Source organism: Stigmatopora nigra, chromosome 1 (genome assembly GCF_051989575.1).
Source record: "Stigmatopora nigra isolate UIUO_SnigA chromosome 1, RoL_Snig_1.1, whole genome shotgun sequence".
NCBI classification, from domain to species: Eukaryota; Metazoa; Chordata; class Actinopteri; order Syngnathiformes; family Syngnathidae; genus Stigmatopora; species Stigmatopora nigra.
The window spans coordinates 15,860,029-15,880,555 of NC_135508.1; the positions used below are offsets into that span (position 1 = coordinate 15,860,029).

At 38.7% G+C, this 20,527-nt stretch overlaps 1 protein-coding gene across 2 annotated transcripts in view; it reads right to left on the minus strand.

The window, feature by feature from the left end:
- LOC144202260 (prickle-like protein 2) overlaps window positions 1-5,535 on the minus strand; it is a 30,434-nt gene extending 24,899 nt beyond the window's left edge. For both annotated transcript variants that reach the window (XM_077725318.1, XM_077725316.1), the window contains exon 1: window positions 5,163-5,535. The gene's annotated coding sequence lies outside the window, so the exon portion shown is untranslated. The remainder of the gene's footprint in view (window positions 1-5,162) is intronic.
- Between the last annotated feature and the right edge of the window lie 14,992 nt (window positions 5,536-20,527).

The window sequence follows — 20,527 nt, forward strand, 5'->3', positions numbered from 1 at the left end:
CTTACGTGTTCTCTGGCTGTGAGCCCTCTTGAATAGCCTTTAAAATGAATGTGCCCACACATCTAAAAGAAAAACAGTAATGATGTCACTGGTTCGAAGATAGTGACTCTTCAACCTCAGGGCCAGTGCACGGCGCCATAGAAGATGGCCTCAACTCCATTAATCAATGTGACCAAGGGCAGCGGTAATATTCACATCCCAGTCAGACTGGTTGGGTGTGAATGCGTCCACATATGTGCTAGAAATGCTGTGTAACTGTGGCCTAACCGCTGATGCAAATTGTAATTTTTGGACGTGGTAGGGGGGCAGTCTCCTTCTAACCATGCATAAATTGTGGACTGATCCAGTCAGCATTTTGTGGGCTCCAGAGATAGTGTAGAAAGTGCTGATACACACATTGCCACAAAACAGAACAAACACTGTGGTCAATCAAAGCCCAGGCTTAACCACTTCTTCTGACACTTGCAGTTATTTCCTGTTCTTCGACTTCTCCGTTTCTTCTGTTCATCTTTAAAGGAGTGAAATGGACAATCATTTCATTGAGGTCAGACAATGAGAGGAGAGGAGCAGATGGCCAAACGGGCTCATCCAGATGGGCAGACTGGAAAAGGAACAGTGAGGTTGATGCGCAAGTGACCTAGGAGCAAAGGACTTTTCAAAGTAACCAAGAAGAAAAACACTCCTAAATGAAGGAGACTATTTATTCAGTTTGGACACCTTATTTTTTCCACTGCAAATGCATACAGTTAAACAGTGCTAATAGTTTGTGCTTGGTATGCTTGATCAAGGATGTCAAAGTCTGCTTTGCTCGAGGGCCAAATTTGTGGAAATTTGATCTCATGTGGGCTGGATCAGTATATTTTTGGCGGAATAAGTTAACTCGCATTTGCACTTCTAAATTATTTTGACTGGGATATATATATATATATATATATATATATATATATATATATATATATATATATATATATATATATATATATATATATATATATATATATATATATATATATATATATATATATATATATATATATATATATATATATATATATATATATATATATATATATATATATATATATATATATATATATATATATATATATATATATATATATATATATATATATATATATATATATATATATATATATATATATATATATATATATATATATATATATATATATATATATATATATATATATATATATATATATATATATATATCTCACAGATGACTTCCTGTTACTTTCAGTAATCACGCACTCGATCACAAAAGTCACATAAAAGCTGTATGTAGAATATGAATGAGCTACTAGATGCCTGTGAGGCAGAACAACCCTAAATTTAAACTTCAAAGCAGGCCATACGTTTGACACCCCATATGCCTAATCACTTGTTCACATGTGTTCATGTGTCGTTTTTCCAGCAGAGGATTCATGGGATGTTTTGAGCTTTATCATTCGGATTAACTATACATGACGAACCATGGCTATGCATTACTTAGAAGCGTGAGTCATTCAGGTGCTCAGAATCTTTTTTAATGTCATGGGCTTGCATAACTGAATACACATTCCTCAAAAATATGCACAAATTCCACACGAACGTTTTGTTCATTCAGAGACTGCTTTATGCAAAATTAGGATTTTAACATGTACCTGAGAAGAATTACCAAGACTGATTATGCATTTTAAAATGGCTTATCTGAAAGCCAGGTGTAACATGATGCCAGCCTTGCCAATGCAATTTAGAGGTGACGGGTGGAATATTTTGCTTGTGCACAAACAAACAAACAAAAAAAACAGAAATGAAAAATATTGGCGTCTACAGATATCATTTGCAATTTTGGTTATGAAGTCTTGACCTTGCCTATAGGACATAATTCCTATCGCTTCAGGCTCATTCAGTGCATTCTAATTACTATGACATCTCTAAGTTCTAAACTTAATGTTACATCCATCTAACCACGCTGTCAGAACACATAAAATCAAAAAAACTTGGCTTTGAAACTCCCCCAAAAATATTAGAAAAGAGCATATTCAGTAAATCAATAGATATTTGCCTCTTCCCCTAACACTTCCAATTCCATTACTTTGAAGCTTCCATTAAAATCTTACATTTAAACCTAACATTTGCTAAAGTGAATTTTTTGATGCGTTGGACTAGTCAGGGTAGTCATAATGAAACATAATTCTTTTTTTTACTGGAGAATTTGAGAAAACAAATGTTGCTTTTGGTACATTGAGCTAAATTATGTGCAATCGTAATATTAACTGCTTGTGTTTATGGTCTGAGCGTCCCACCGCCATTGTTTAGGCAAGGACTCGATTCCTACTGCGTTGCATCCAGTGTCTAAACTTGTGAGCCAAATCAATCAAATGAATCGACTATTTCGCTATGGCTGTGTTATTTCTTGAGTTTTTGTATAATAGAATCTGCCTTGGCAGAATATGCAATGCCTCATATTCAAGATGTTTACCTTCCAGGCAATCATAAAAAAAACAGTCATGAGCTGTCAACTTTGTATTTCTAAAAAGAAAAAAAAAATCAGCCTCCAAAACTGGTGAGGCTGGTGAGTGTAAACAAAAAAATGTTTTGAAACCATTTCTTGCGGCTGAATGTTGCACTTCTGGTATTTATTTGCTATTCGTACTCCGATAAACAAAATGTATTTTCTTGCATTTTTCTGACTTGAGTAAATAATTGAATGTGCTAGTTTTAAGGCTTTTTGAATCCCATTCTTTTAAATATAACATTTTTACTTGAGCGCAAGTTTTGCCGTTGCTCAAACCCTAAAGTGGCCCCGGGGAGAGAGACAGACCAGCCTTTCCAGTATCAGGCAGTATGAAGTATAGTATACAGTAAAAAGCAGCAGGTGCACAAAATCTAAAGCTCTTTGATATGGCGTGATTAAGGGACATCTTTGTAATCATTTGTAGTGTGGTTGTCTCCAATAAGACAGTGTGGCTTCTTTGTTCTGGCACACTTGTGTCGGATCTGCAGTTTTGGGCTGCGTCACCGCTGAACACTGCAGGGTGGAGAAATCTCTGCAGCATTTTCACATTTAAACTGACATTTTTATACAGAGGAGAAAAGCTATTATTCAAGTTGGCCTCGTAGACTCAGAGTCTCTAGAACTTGCCCCGCATTGCCGCAAATCGAGTTGCAGTATCATTTCGATGATAAAACTTCTATTAATAGTCGCTCCGGATCAATAGAAGGTTGGAGAAAAGTGCGCTCGCTCTCCATCAAAACTTCCTGGCCGAGAACAAATGACGTTTAGAATTTAACGCAGTAGATTTCATTTGTTGTTCTGAAATCTTGAAGGTGATTGTAGCAGACATCACCATGGCAACAAAAGCAATCCTAAACGTGCCATGTTCTGATGAACGTGGAAAAATAAATATGCTCTTACAGCTGCTATCTATCAAACACATCTCTATGTACTAAATCAGTTTATTTGTCAACCTCGTAGATTGATTTTCCCATTGGTTACATAAGACAAAGGTCACACCATATCTATTATTAAATGTTCAGGTCACAGTAGAGTGAATTATTAATAACCGCAGTGCGTCTCTAAAACATACACACACACACGCACAGCAGGTGACTGACCCATGTGTCGTCAAATAAAATGAAGATACACTCGAGCTATACACGTCAGAATCCCCAATAACCGTTTTAGCAAAAGGAACAAAACAATACAGAGCTCATCTGGGATCCGCAAAGTATTAACAAGGTGATTCCACCAAATACCAAACACGTCCTTTGGGAGAGGTGAACAAATGGCCTTTGTTGTATTGACATAATTGTGTAATATAGGAGCGAGCCTCCTGAGCCGTCACCATATCCGGCACAAAAAAAAAAAAGCAGCGCCTAAGCGCACTGTGAAAGCGCCGTATGGGGCACGGCAAGCGAGAGCTCTGAGACACCCGCCCACCCTTCCTGAATCAGCCGTTTCTGTGGTGACCAGAGCGGTGATGCGGCGGAGGTGGGCGGGGGTGTAGTGCTATTGAAAGTGAAAAAGACAAACATTCCAAATCTGCTGGGAGCAACATAAAGGAATGGATGGACACAGCCATGACTGATTTCCTGACATCACGATTGACCGCGGGGTGCCGTTAACTCACTTTTGCTTGTAACTCTCATCCAGTCGCGTGGACCCTCTTATTAACACCTCCCACCTTTTTCTCCGGGCCTTCTGTGCCCATCAAAAGGCCTGGTTCAAATTCAAATAGAGCCCACTCCAACAAGTTGCGCACTGAAAGCCAATCTTTCTGCACCTGTTCGCTGCCATTAAGTGAGGATTTAATGACACGATGCAGCAGCAAAAGAGACACAAATGGATACATGCGAGGAGAGGCCGCAGAAATTTGCGGTCACTCATTTGTTTGAGCGATTGCCGAGAAAGCCCATCTTCTTGCCACCTTCTGACTTAGATTAGACAATCTTGTACTACACAGATTGCTTCCTGTCAATGTAACAACAAAGCGACAGATGCACGCATTCTCTCGTGAATCTCAGACAAAATGTTCACACTGAAGCTGAAGAAAATCTGGCGACATCTAAAATGTAAACACCTCCGGATTTCCCAGACAGTTGTCGATTTTACTACTGTGTCCACATGCTTCGAGCGGCAATGCGTTCACATCAAATATCGTGGTCCGCCTTCAGCGGAACATTAAAACCAGCACATTCTTTGTTGTTTTTTTTTCTTCCCTTTTTGCTTTTCAAAGGAGGCTGAGCTAATGTGGCAGAGCCGCTGCAACATTTCTTCCCACTCCACCCACTCGCACACATGGATTTACACAAGGGGGAAATGGGATATCAGACTGATTCACTCTATCAGAGGCCATGCTTTTCCCCAAGTCCCAATAGTCTTTTTCACATGCCGCTCAAGAGATAAACAAGCTTTCCCACTGGCAAGAAAAAAAAAAAAAACAAGCACTCTTTTCTTCCTCTCCTTTCCCACCTAATAATGGATGCACCTGTTTCATTGGGAAAACTTCAACTTCAATCCATCCTAACCCAAGGCGTGCTCTGTGAATATAATAATGAGCCGATGTGTGAGGATGTCAAAATGTACACTTAGGTATTGAACAGGCAAGTGAGGCTGAGGTTGATGAGCGTATCGAGATGCTGCTGCTGAGACTCACCTGCGCGTGTAGTGTGGCAGCTCCCGGCGATTGAGAGACGCAGTGGCTTACGCCGGACTCCTACCCGTGGACCGCACTTGCTTTTGCAGCACAACGCGTGCTGCTCGCTCTCTCCCCCTTCCAGTCTAAGAGATGACGAGAAGCTCTGCCCGTGCCGCCTCGCACCTAACTGTAGCAACAGCAGAGGGGAAACTGGGGGCTGCAGGCTGTCATCAGTCTTCCTCCTTCCCTCCCTCTCTCTTTTCACTCCCTCACGTCTGGGTAATGTATTCACATGAAGTTGTGGCCGGTTATTAAAACGACAACAATGTGCAACTGGACTGTGGGTGAAGTCCAGCGCCCACCCTTCACACCCCCCAAACACCAAGCCATCCGCCCTAATCCTGCTAGCCTCTCACAAGCCTGTTCAAATGAGTCATCAGCTTTTAGCCAATAGAGGCTGTGACAAACAGCCTTGGATCAGCAAAACACAAGTATTTATGCTCTTGGGCTGAGGAGAAGAAAAACAAATGGCATCGGGGTTTTTATACAAAACAACAATCCAATCACATTTTTGGGATAATAGGCTTTAGATGAAATTTTACTTTGATTTAAGTGTGTTAATATCATTCCACATCAATTAGAGGCCCTTGACTTCAATCTAATACCACAGATATGGCAGAGTAGCGGGAAATATTGAATTGTGTATAAAGAATCAATAGAATATGGACAAAATCATAACTCTACGTTTAGGTTGAATATCAATTATTTAAAGGCAATTATGCCATCTAATGTAATATTATTGACGTTAGTTATTCCTTTGGGCAGTGGCAAAATCAAGCAGAAAAATAATACTTTTCTTCACCAGTTTCACTTGCCCAAGTAATGCACATATAATGTAAACTTAATACTCTGCCACCTTATGGTGTAGCTGTACACTTTCCTGACTTTGTTGCTGGCTCAACTGCCGCTGGTGGCAGTATGATTGTTAGTGCGAATGTACGATTGGCTCTATGTGTGCCCTAAGGCTGACTGGTCACCAGTCTAGGGTGTAGTCTGCCTTTTGCTCAAAGTCGGCTGAGAAAAACGCCAGCAGCTCTCGCAACCCTTATGAGGATGTGCGGTACTGAAGATGAATGAATGAATTTATTACTCTAAACCAGCTCTCTAAGGTGTGCATATGAACTAAATTGATTGAGTATCCATTCATTTTCTAAACTACTTATCTTCACAAGGGACACGGGGGTGTCTGAAGCTCATCCCAGCCAACTGTGGTTGATCAGGCGGGATACACCGGGTAATTGGTGGCCAGCCAATCGCAGGCCACGGGGAGAAGGACAACCATTCGTGCTCGCACTCATAGCTAGCGGCAATTTAGAGTTCTGTGAGTGCTAAATCCGAGTTCAAGTCAGGTTTAAAAACAATATCAAAATTTAATTCACTTCTAGAGTGATGAAAACAGCAATCAACAATAAAGCAAGGTGGAAAAAGAATTTTTCATTGTTACCGGTAGTTACTTCATACGTATCAAAAAATATGCATGTGTGGTATGCAAATAATTTATCTGTCTATCATAATGATCCATTTTGAAGGTAGGTTGTTTCATTCATGGATGCCAGGCTCGCATGAAATAATTGATAATTGTGTCTGACTTCAATCCTACTGGCATAGTACACAACATAATGATATGGCTGCCTGAAATACACAATTATACTCCACTGGTGAAAAACAAACAAACATGAAGCTAACATGATTGAAAGCTCTGTGGATGACAGTAGAGATTTTTAGGACATATACACAATCACTCACTACACACATAATCCGGTGCAAGATGTTCAGTTTAGATTGGCCTCAAAAGCTGGTAAAACAGAATAACAGAGACATTGGCAAGAATTTGAAAAAAAAAAATTGGAATTTCAATCCATATCCAATTTTTTTTTCTGTTGGTAAAATTTTTGAAGGATTCATCCGCACATTTAATTTCTATTTTGATAGAAGTCCTGCTAAGCACATCTGCCTTGTAAAGCAATTTCTGAAAACTAATAATTTCTGACAGAAACAAAAATGTTTTGTTACGCTCAAATGACAGCCACTCGGGTTCGGTGGAGCTGCAATTATGAGAGTCTGTAATTGGACAACTGAAGCAACCATAAAGGAGAGGTTTGATACAGATAAGCCAAACACCCTTCGCAAAAAAGGAATGTTATAAAAAACAAAATACAGTGCTGAATAATTTGCAGACAGTAACGTAACCCAGCTTTATATACGTGCAGGATAGAAATGACGCCAATTTCTTATAAGAATGTACTGTTGCGAAGTATTTCACGACTATAAGGCGCACCGCATTATAAGGCGCACCCTCAACGAATGACATTTTTTCCATACATAAGGCGCACTGTATTACAAGGCGCACTGTCTATTTTGGAGAAAATTTAAGACTTTTAAGTGCGCCTTAAAGTCGTGAAAATATGGTAATTGCTATTGACTTCCAGGTATGAAGCACTCACTACGCAGTCACCTCTAGAGCCAGCCATTGTTGATGTTTTGGATTTTTTTGTATAAAATCTTGCAGTGGGGGAGGAGCTATATGATGGATGATGTTGTAAACTAAGATGGCATCTGCCTATTTAACAGTATTGTTTCAGTTCAGGCGTTTGTGTTTTTTTAATATCCGACAGTGGTGGTTTTTCATTTTTGGTTTTCTGTTTTTTTCCCTATATAAGGCACACTGGATTATAAGGCGCACTGTCTATTTTGGAGACTTTTAAGTGCGCCTTATAGTCGTGAAAATACAGTAGTTATTAAAGTCATTTTTCTCGCTATCTACTATATCATCAGATCCAAAGCTTATTTTTGCCCTCTCAGTGGAGCATTTCATGTGGATGTTGGTGTTTAAGTACTCCATCAGTCTACGGTGTGAGGACAATTGTGATGAATGTGTCCGGTGTTGAATTGAGAGGCAAGTTTTACTGTGATATTCTGACCATTTTCTTCTCCGGTGCTGTTTTGTGTCAGAGAATGATAAATCTGTCAGCTGCAAGCCTGCAGGCTTCACTTTCAAGCAGCCGTGCGACTAGAAGATGAGGAGGACAGTTCTGATGAGATAAAACACTTATATGTGCCATCACACCTTATTTAGCTCAGTAAGGAGATGATTAGCACAGAGAAGAAAATACATGTCTCATGATATAAAGCATATTACACTCCTGTGTCAAAGATGGGGGAGGTAGGAATTGATTTGTGAGTACAGATAGAAGTTTGTGTTCAATCTCTCAGGCATATATTTATTTGAAATATTCTTTAGTGGCCATCTCTCATCTCATATTTTTATAGTAGAACCATTTGGTGTCACACACAAAAGGTTGAGTATATTTTAATGATAATTTATGTGTTTTTACATGATAGTTATCACATTTTCACATACTAGATATCACATTTTTACATGATTGTGCGTTGAAAAAAATATGGCAAGAGACAATACAATGATAGAAGGCCATATTTTGAACACAGAGCCATCCAAAAAAGTGAGAAAAATGCTTAGAAAAGGACAGTAGATTTTCATTTGTTTTACCTTTCCAACTGTTTTAGCCCCAACTACAAAAAAAAACAAATCCAAACAGTCACCTCCAAAATGGGCAGCAGATGTTTTCAGTCTGCTTCCATGCTATACATACACTCAATGCCATGTAAGAATCCTGTCAACATATACTAGCTAGCACACCACTAGAAAGCAAAACTATGTTATTACTTTTGGTTGTGTTGTCACAACCAGAATTGCTGAAAAGAGTGGCCTGGTGCATCTTGTTGCTATAAAATGGACAAACATTCATGCTCGCAATTTAGATTGTTCAACAGCCTACATGTTTTTGTGATCGATGTGTTTTTGTGAGGCTGATGGGCCGCTGACATTGTCGAATTCGAGTCCAATATTTGTTTTCTCTGTGTTATTTTATTACTGCTTAGCGAAAAAAAAACTCCAACTAATGGGCACCGGTGTAAACAAGATGTCAAAAGTAAATTTGTGAGGCGTGCGATGGCAAACAAAGCCTTGCTGGGTCTGTAGAAACCAGTTTGAGAAGCTGCCATTGCTGCTGTCTGTCACTTTTTGGGGTTGGTGGATGAGTGTGTTTTCCTTGTGTGTCCTGTCTGTGTTTCCCCCATTGTGTCCCTCCTGGCTTCCCTTTCCTTGTGTGACCCAGGTGTTTGTAATTTGTCTTCAAACTTGTATGTGTATTTAAACCCCTGTCTACTGGCATGTATTTGTGGGAATAGCTGTATGTCCCCTGTTCTGAGTGAGTCATGTTTTGCCTCTTTGTTCAGTGTGCATTTCCCTGTTTAGTTATTATTTAGTTAACTTTGTCCCAGTTTTGATTATTTGTATGATTGTTTTTTCATTAAAATCCTAAATTGTGCACCAGCACTTCCCTGTTGTTTCTCTGCTTCCCGTATCCTGGGTTCGACTTTGCTGCACAGCCGAGGAAATAAATGACATTGTCATTCTCTTTTAGAACTGCGTTGGTTCTCCCGCTTGACTTCGGTGCGGACAGTACAGGTTCGATTCCCACCTGATGCCAGTGGAAATGTGATTGGTTGTCCGTTTCGTGGTACCCTGCGATTGGCTGGCGAACAATTTGGGCATGACAGAGCACTCGGCACCCCCCGGACCGTTGTGAGGATAAGCCTATGAAAGATTAATGAATGAATTACTTGTGTTGGTTCATATAGTTCTATGTATATGAATATCTAAATAAATGTGATCATTCATGGTCTAACAACTATAGATTCACTCATGTGCATAAAGTGAAACATTTTCCGGATGGACATTTAAAATTGTGGAGGTCGAGTTGGATTCACCTGTTAAGATGAAAATGCCTTCCCTCATTTTCCTTGAAAGCCTAATATAACCTACTTTTGTGAGTGCAAATCTAACCTCAGCAATGATTCATCTCGGTGCTAAGTCTATGGAGGCTAATGAGCCATCGTGCGGTATGAGCAATGCGAGATGAGGTCAATGGAGAAGGAAGATAATGAGAGTGGCAGTGATGTGTGGTCTTGATTAGAGTCTGTATCATCGGTGGATGACCTTTGATTTCACCTGGCGACCACTTTGACTCCACAGTATGCGGCGATGTGACAGGGAGGCCATAGATTCTCCACGTAAGGCAACAAAAAATAAGCCTCGTCAGCATCTACCTTATCCTTTTTGGTTATAGATAATGATACAAATCACTTGACTTTTCGGTTATAATATAGTTTTAGCTTGCATCAGTGTCACCTGAATTTGACTTGTCTTGAAATCATAAGCAATCTCCTGTAGTGAAAACGAATCGTGGTGTGTGTTGTATCTCAAGACTGTCAACTCTCTCTCAGAATATAGACATAACACAATAACAATGGTGTACAGTAAAATACTTATTTCCTCTGGGCCAGAACACGTTTTGCTGTTGAGGTGTGAGCTTTTCTGGGTCACACTTTTTATAGATGATACTCTACAGCCATTTCCAGGTAGTGCTATTTTCTAATGCAAAAGTGTAAATGCTTAGGGCTTGATCCACTACGCTGATACAATGATCAACTCCCAATGTCCCTTTTCCAATTTCCTGTTCGTTTTCGCATGTTGTAGCTGGAAATGTACGTGCCATTGAACATGAACAGCAAATAAAACACTCTGGGACTTAAAAAGAACAGACTGCTAAATGAATAGTAGCTCCCTTGATTTTTAAATTCACTGATGTTTACTTGTCATTTGCTTTCAAAGGAAATCTTTGTGTTCATTCATTCATTTTCTATTCCACCTTTCCTCACAATGGTACTTAGGTATGAGCGTGAACGATTGATCGTCTCAGAGTGCCCTGTTATTGGCTGGCCACCAATTCAGGATGTCCCCTGCCTGTAGCCAACAGCTGACTGAGATAGGCTCCAGCACCTCCGCGACCCATTGTGAGGAGAAGCGGTAAGGAAAATGAACAAATGAATAATGATGAAAAGCGAGATTGGCCATTTTGAATTCCTGGAGGTACGCAACAGAAACTGTTGATAATATGTTACGTTTACTTAACTTATATATGTAGATATACAGTGTTCCCCCGCTACTTTGCGGTTCAGCTACCGCGAACTCTGAGCTTCGCAGATTTTTTTTTGGGAAAAAAAATTAAAAAAAACAAATATTACATTGAAACAACATATTTTACAGTTTTTTTTGTTATAACATGAATTTCACTCTCTCTACCCATATTCTATATAGTGTACTGTATACAGGGGGGTATTTTTTTTTAATTAAAAAAATATTATGATTATTATTTTTTGGAATTAAATTCAAATTAAGCATTTTTGAAGGGGAATCCCTTCAATTCACTTATCGCGGGTGGTCCCGGTCCCCACTAACCACGATAACCGAGGGAACACTGTATATTCTCTTTCTCGAAGATGGTCATGGTTGGGTCAGAACACACTAGGAACGTCGATTCTCCCATGGATGACTTCATCTGCCTCATCCACTTTGGGTAGAAATGATAATGTGCACTATTAGAATGTCTTCTCATTAACCCAGGCATGTAAAGGAATTGTTTGTATGACACTGAGGAAATGTTGGCTTGGCTCGTGGATATCAAAGCACTGGAGTGGCTCACCTCAGGGTATGGCTCGGATAGAAATTAATCTTAAACTCATTAGGACATGTTTCCTCCTGAGTCTTCTGACCTTGGTTATGTCGTGAAAGAGAACAAAGATGGAAGATGCCTGAGACATTCTCACTTTTTATGTATAATTCACATTATGAGCAAATGAAGTCAGGTGCTTGTGTCCAAAGTGAATTACAAATGAGTAGATGTGTTTTAGTCCATAATTAAATACGTATCAGTAATGTATTATTTTTCAATAATATGAATTGAATCATGCAATGAAAATTGCATCACACTCTAAGTAGCAGAATTATGAGAGGTAAGAGCCTTAGCCATCCTTCCCATGTGAGTAGTAAGATGTACGCAAGTAGTGTATGATGTTTATTTTAGCTTCTGGGTTATTCAGATGCGTACACAGCATTGCAGATATTGTCCAGAGGCCCACCATATTTTGGTCACATAATTAAATAGGAATGAGCTAATATGGGTGAATTTGGATGATCCCAAAACAGCGCAAATAGGTGATTACATTTAAGCAAGTGCATTTACAGTGCATAGCAGAGACGACATCCGTGGTGCAAACACTAATATTTTAATGTGTACCTATACATGTTAAGAATAATCATGAATCAGAATGTCCCAATGTCCCAGTCACATATTTTTGCATGCGTGCCGAATCCGAGTGACCTCATTTTTTTTACCTTGGAAATGTACTGAGGAAAAAAATAGCAAATTTTCTCTCTCTTTATTCTGCAAAGTTTGTTTCACTTGTGTAAATATCAGTATATAGCATATTACTGTATTTGTATTTTAAGCAATATATACCATAGTTTTATTTTGTTCGTAGCGCTTAACTCTTTCATAGGAGATACCTTGGAAATGAATTGAGGGAAAAATAGCTAATTTTCTGAATTTTTATGCACCCTTTGTTCTGCAAAGTTTGTTTCACTAATGTAAATACCAGTTCATATATTCTAAGCAATGTATACTGGACATTGATTTTCTTTGTAGCGCGTAACTGTTTAACTGCAATTGGCAGTTTTAGACAGCTGATCCATTACACTTGTAAAGGCTGGCATTGAGTGAACCTGTTTCACTGCCATCGACAAAGTTAGACTTTTAATCCTGTTTGACTCCAAATCAAAATGGATTGTATGCATATCTTTGTCAATGGCAGACAATCATTTAATACATAAAATTAAATAAAATTTAAAACCACGCTCTGCTTTACCCAATTCCAAGACTCTGAAAATGACGTGATTGGGCCTGATATCCGATCAAATTATAGCTAAGATCTGGGCTGTCTCTACTCATAACACAAGTGCATCTATCAATTGATTGTTCAACTGAATTTAGAGCAGAACTATCCAGTGGGTCAAATGCATGCTACCAAATGAGGTTAATGATTCAAAAGTAGCGTATTAAACCCAGGTTAGGGTTCCAAATAAATGTATTCGATTTCAGTATAGGGTTCAAAACGGAAGTCACGCAAAACTACACAGTTTATCTACCCAACATGTCTATGAATATGCATTCTTGTAGCACTGAATACAGCTGTGTTTTCATTCATCATAAGGTCATGCCAATGAAACAGAATTTCCCCTATATTATTTCATTCAACATTATTCCGCATCATTCTACGTGCATGCATTATACCAAATAGCATTAAATAATTTCAATTTCTCCCAAATTAGCTTTTCATAGTTGATGAAAAATTATTTTCATTCCCACAAAAACCAGGTCATTACGATATTAGCATAAGAAAATGAACATAAAAAGTTTTGGTTGTCTAAATTTACAAGCCCTCTTGAAGAAAACAACATATTTTTCATCTAATATATCAGACCTATTTAGTTGTGTCTACCCACAGCCTGAATCAATTATTCAAGAACACTTTCAATTAAAGGACAGATGGCTATTTCCAGGTACAAATAACTCCACATGTTTGTGTTTGGGGCAAAACAAGAAGGCTGGAAGAAGGATATGGCCACAACTGGGCTCAGCAGGCACTGTGAAATTGCATATACATAATGCACGAAGAAGAAAATGCAAGTGAATGTTTAATTAATCAAAATACAGATCAGAATGAGATGTAAAGTTGCTAACTAAAATCTATGTTTAGTGTGGAATGAAATAAGACAGCACTCGATCTCAATGGCCAAAAATTTTAAGAGAAAAAAATGGAAAGCCTTGGAAAATGTCTCGAGGGAGGGAAGTCAAAACTCCACATGTCAAAGCATGATTGACTGCAGAAGGACAGCCATTCACTCTGGAATTCTTTCAGCTGCTGAAGTTTCCACCAAAGTCAGTAAAATGTTGAAAGAATTACATCATTCCCCTGTGGCTGGCTGTAAATCAGGAATGTTAAATGGAATGCTTAGGGTGAACTCTTCAGAAATAAAACACACACACATGTACACACACAATAGTAGTACTACTACACAATTTATGGACATTACATCAACAGTACGTTTGGACCATAAGGTGGTAAAATCAAGTTACAGATTCAGGCATTTTAGCCTTTTCTCAACCCCCAGGAGCTCGATCCATCATCTGCAGATACGTCCCTCTCATTAAGGAAATGAAAACCTTAATTAAAAATCGTGTTAACTCTGTGGTATGATAGAAACTCAATCCACAATTCATGTCGTTTGAATTGCAAAAATACTTGATAATTAAAGGGGGTAACTCCAAGGAATACGATCCTGGCATTCATCCTTACCCTCTTCCCACTACTTATATATCTTAAGACTCATGACGAATATCCTCCAAAGTCAATGGTACTTTAAGGCAAATAAAAAAAACATATAAAACAAAGTGGAAAACATTTTTCTGTTTATCACGATTTCTGTGAATCAGGGTCATATTGTGCTCTAAGAATTAAGAGGGTGACAATATATGTATGTGTATATGTATATATAATGACGAAAGCCACTCACATCGCATATAAATGCATGAAGAAAAGGTCCTAAGTTTCCACTTTATAATATTTGTCATCTGGTTATAGTTATCTGGAAAACTACTATGTTAACAGGTGCCTATTTTGCCAATTTCCTCAATTTTACTATTGTTACTTTGACATATATGTTTGTTGTGGGTTGCTGACCATATAAAAAATGCCCTCCTAAAAGTGCGATTTATACTCCAGCGCAAATTATATATTTATTCTTCTCCTTGTGCAATATTTGGTCAGTGCAATATTTTGATATAACTATTTATTTCTCATTATAGGGATGGGACAATCAATGCATTGATTGTGATAGATTCTAAGCAAATTACACATTACTTTTAATCACAGTTTACATTTCTAGCAGCACTCCAACAATCATTGTCACTTTTTGATGATCATTATTTTCTCTCAGCCTATGTTGATGTGCTTTGCAATTTTGAGATCCTTAATAGTAATCAGATTCAACTCCAGTTGAAGACATGGGTCAGCTTCAAACCTACTAAGCGGATCTGGCACATCATCCAAGGTCAGATTAGTGATGGTGCTGTAATGGCACACATTGGATTCTACCAGTTTATGTAATCAGTCTTCAGGTTGTAATTCTTATTCAAGGCATTTTTGGCACAATTTTCCAAAAAATGAGGGCATAGCTAGAACAAAAGAGAGTACAAAGTGGTCACGCACTACGGCGTTTGTTGGGCGTCAAGCTCTTTGTTTGGTAGCCCCAAGAGCTGTGTGGCTGTTTACCATATGAATGATGAGATTTGATAAAAGCAGTTCTGAAAAGTGGCTGATGAATATGTGTGAATCTGAAGCGGTTGTTGTGTGATCATGTGCAGATGAGCGCGTGGGAGGTGTGTGCGCCTGTGCCTGTGTGTGTGTGTGTGTGTATTCTGTTGCCGCTCACATTTGTACGCTGTACACAAGCAGGTCTCTTCTCTCTGAGCCTCAAAATTAGAATTCACATCGTTCAAACAAAAAACTCAACTCTACGTTTTGGGTGTGTGCGTGCGTGTCAAACTGAGGACATGGCTCTCCATACACTTGACAGGAGTTCGGCCATTTAGACTTGCACAGTGGCTTTATCACCGTAGCAACCAGTCAACAGTGAAATCGTGTCGAAGACTGCTAATTTCTCTGTGCTTGCAGCGAACGCAAAGGCTGCAGGAGTCAGAAAATGGAGCTCAGAATCTTGTCTTGAAGTGTGTGCGGTGGTGTAGGTCAGTTTGAACTTGAAGGACTGAGATAGATGAGGCCATTTTAAGGCTAATCAATGACTTGATGGAATGAGAGAAAGCATTCATTGCCAAGTGTTGACTATTTGTGGGAAAGCACCCTGTATTTCTGGAAGGTTGATAGTTCAGGTAAAGATGAGAGGTGTATACAAGAGAAGTAAAAGAGCTCTCAGAGTCCTTCTTGATGGGCTTTTGTAGTTTCTATGCGTTTGACCGCGTTTTTGTGAATGAGGCATCTTATTATTATAGGTGGAAATCACCAATTTCATGACAGAAGAATATTGACATCACTTGTATTACAAAGTTGGCCACGATTCAGTTCAAAGACCTTAGGTGGATTTAAGCAATTCAATGAAACAAAACAAACAAACAAAAAAATGGCCTTTATTTTAGATTGAAAGGCACACAATAATCAATTGAGTTTATTTTCACAAATACTAAGCCACACCTTATTATAAGGAGCATAAGGTCCATTATTGCATCAGCAAATAGGAATTGTTGTTTTAGTAACTCTTTGATTAAGTTAAGAATTTTGTGGTGAAAATAAAGCAGACCTTGGCAAATAATTCCACAAAGGGACGAATTGGGTGCAGGTTTTCATTTACACCCATAAGAGGAAAACTTTCCACCAATCTGGTATGTTACAAGTGCAATCAGTGGATTGAATCGGGTGCTTCTTCTTTCAGCAGAAATCTAATTAGTTAAACTGTCTGTGCTGGCTTTGGTTGGAACAAAAACCTGCACCCACAGCGGCCCTCCAGTACCAGATTGCCTAGGTCTCAAATAAAAAGGCATCTAATGTGCCTGAAAATACGGTAATGTTGACTTTCCTTTTCAATCACGCTATTTTCACAATTAAAAAGTATTTTATATATATATATATATATATATATATATATATATATATATATATATATATATATATATATAAAACTTTAAATAAATAAAATTCTGTAAATTATGTATATTTATAAAATAAGAATAATTTATCCCATCTCAATATGTTTGTTCTCCAAATGGTTATTATGTACTGTCAGGTTTAGCGGTCTGCACCCGTTTCTCTACGGTTCATTGATTTTCATTGGCATGCTGACTGCTGTGGAAAAAAATTGGACAGTACTCCCGGGCAACGTTGGCCTGTCAAATTTGTCCGTGGCGTCCCCATGTGCTTTCACACAAGCATTCCTGTTTTGTCTGCTGCTGCCTGAAACATGATTGCCGTGGCCGCAGGGAATGTGGTGCTAAAGAAGCTGTCGGAACAAAAGAGTATTTGGTATGGGAAGGGTCTAAACTAAAAAAATATCCTCAGATGAAGAAAAGCAGTCCCTAGGTGTACAAGTGGATGTACGTGGATCATAGTTTCATGTTTACCAGTTTTTTGGAGACAAAAGGAAGCTATCAAAACCGTGATATAGTCAAATGATGATCATAGTGAGTAATAAATCAGAATCATAAGATTCATTTGTTGGTTTCAGCCTATAATGCTCTAAATTCATCTCTGACCTCATGTCTGCATGGATGCAGTTAGATGCTAAATCAGGGTATAATATGCATTTTCTACTGACAACAATACTAAAACAAAGTGACACTGAGCAAATTGTTGGCCTGACTGCAACGTGGGGCCCCCTCAGGTGTGAAGCAGGGGTGCTCTAGTCAATCGCTAAAGTATTATTGGTAGATTGCATGACAGTAAGATTTGATCCAAGGATTGGATTTGTAGTAGAATTGTACATGGGACTTGAGCTGAGAAACAGTGGCCTTGCGATTCCAAGCACGATTACTACCACTATGTTGGGCCCTGCTGCCAGGCTCCACCAACTCCTGCAATCCTTACAAGGATGCGCAGTATGGAAGATGAATACATGAATGAATGAACTGCAACATGAACTTCTAAAACATTGCCTGAAAAACTATAGGCCTGGATAAGTGCTCCTATTTAATGAAATAGATGAACATGTGGATGGTGTAGAGGCTGTAGAGACTGTAGAGACTGTGGAATTAATACTAAGGCATCATGAACATGATCCTATGTCTGGAAACAGCTCCCACTGCTGGCACTGTTGCAGCTAACATGCCGCTTTAAATTTTCCACAATTGAACATTTTATAAATGACACTGGAGAAGCTCTCTTAGAATAGTGCTATTTACTAGTCTGAAAATCCCCAATGAAAGATTACGACTAATGATCAATATCCAAACAGAATATGTTAAAGACCTTGACATCAACTGCTGTTATTTTTGCTCTGATGATTTATAACACTGTGGGTGCTGATGGTGTAGAATGTGCCATGTCCTGGTCACAATGTTCCCTCGTCTCTACCGGTCACTCACTGAGAGAGCATCACACTCCTCCCACTCATTTGTCCTCTACAAACTTCATCCATCTTCAAATGCAAATGCGGTATTAAAAGACCTCTGAAGATCATGTAGTTTTAGCTTGTGCAGCTGTCAGCAACACAAGAGCAAAAACATGACAGCTGAACATCTGCTGGAATAGACAAAACAATTACCAGCCAACCAGAATAGTGAACATTTTCCCTATTTTATTCAGGGTAATGGATGAAATGAGTTTTGAATCAAGGTTTTGATGACACATCATTTTATGAGCCTGAAAATGCCTTGTATTAGAGACATTAGAAACGGTTGTCATGGTTTTCTGTGCTTGTTTCTGAAACATTTTTAACCATCAAGAGGAAAAGGGAACATAACTCAGTCATCATGACCCCATTAGTCTAATTACTCTCGGAAGTCCTAAAGTAAAACCTCGCTACTATTTTTTACTTGCCCGCGACTGTAATGGAGTCCTTGACACTGTCACTCAAACCAAGAGAGCTCTTGAGGAGCAAAGAAACATTTCCAGATTTAATTTTTTTTATGCTGCCCAGCCTGGTGAGCAGTGGTTAGCGAGGCGGCCTCAGAGTTCTGGGTCCACAGTTTGATCCCAGGTTCATCCTCAATGTATGGAGTTTTCAGTTTGGAAAATGGATGAATGAATTAATATACTGTCTGTCCAAGTTTGTTCTTGAGCAGTGATCGTAGCAGCAACTACAACTAGAAAGTAGGCCTGCTCTTGAGAAAATTTGGCAATATATCAGATAAAATTTGATATAAACCAGTTATACATATACTACACATTAAAACATGTATTGTATGTTTTGCAATGATCATAGTGTTGAAATTGTCCTACAATTTTAGAATAGGGTGAGCTTCATCAAAAAATATAGGAAAACCACTAGAGGTCAGCACAGTCAATATTTTATATCATGTCTTTTGACAGTATATGCGCGTCCTGCACATTCATCTATAGAATCTTACCAATTCTTATTCATTTATAGAATGTTCCTAGACAACTGACCAATGACCCCTGAAAAATAGTGTGAATGTTGGGGTATCAAGTCCCTCTCCATCAATTCAACTGTAGAACAAACCAGTTCTGATTCTTAGTTGACTGTCAGTCTGCACCACCTGAACCTAACCAAACCCGAAACGAGACCCAAATTGTAGCGGTAGAAACAAATTGTATCGGTAGACACAAAATAGAAAGAAATAAGAAATATAACTGTAATATTGCTAACGGTAGCAACACGTCACTGTTGGAGAATGACCCTGTACTACATTAAATCCTTGACAGGCCGGTGAGAGTAACATCCATAAGCTCCAAATCTCTTTAATACAACACCCATTAGGAAAGTGCTGAGCTCTTCATCAGCTAAGATGCTTCACCACTCAGCATACACAGCCTGTACTTTACATATGAACACTTTGGCCTATATGAACATAAAAGAATATATTCATAAACTATGTGATTATACTGAAGTATACTTTATTGGGTTTCTATCGAGCCACACTTTCTTGGCCGTCCAAACGTAATTGTTTGAATACGATCGCAAAAGTTACCATTTTATTTTTTTACTTTTACAAAGGCCTTTTTTTCCCGCAGGGTGTTACACCAGGATTGCTTCAGTCTTGCCAAACAACCCGTGAGGGTTTATTGACTTGGGTTCTTAATAACAAAAACTTCAATTGTGACATCCCTCTTTTCATCTGTTGAATTATTCATTCATTCATTCATTCTCTGAACTGCTTATTCTCACAAGTGTTGCGGGGGTGCCACAGCCTATCTCAGCTTACTATGATCACCATCTAGGCTCCCACACCAGCCTACTATGTTTGTTTTTGGGATTTGGGAAGAAACCCAGAGAAAACCCACACAAGCCCAGGGAAGAAATGCAAACTCCACACTCGGAGGCCGACGCGCTAACCACTCGGCCACCAGTGAATTCTTTTTATTCAATATAATAGAAAGTTCAGAGAGCAAGCAATGAAAAAAGGATGCCAATTGCAATGCAACTCTAAAAAGAACGCATAGTAAAGGTTTCTTTTCATCAGAGTCTCTTATTAATCTACATACAAAAACTAAGAGGAAACGTAGTACTAACATTCAGTTCAGGTGAGCAATTTCTAATGTCGCCTTTTTCATGACTTACACATAAAGTGGTCACAGAAATGTACCCCGTCTCTACTGTAAAATAGGGTAGAGGAACCACTAAGTTCTGGGTATGTGCAGTATGCAATGAAATC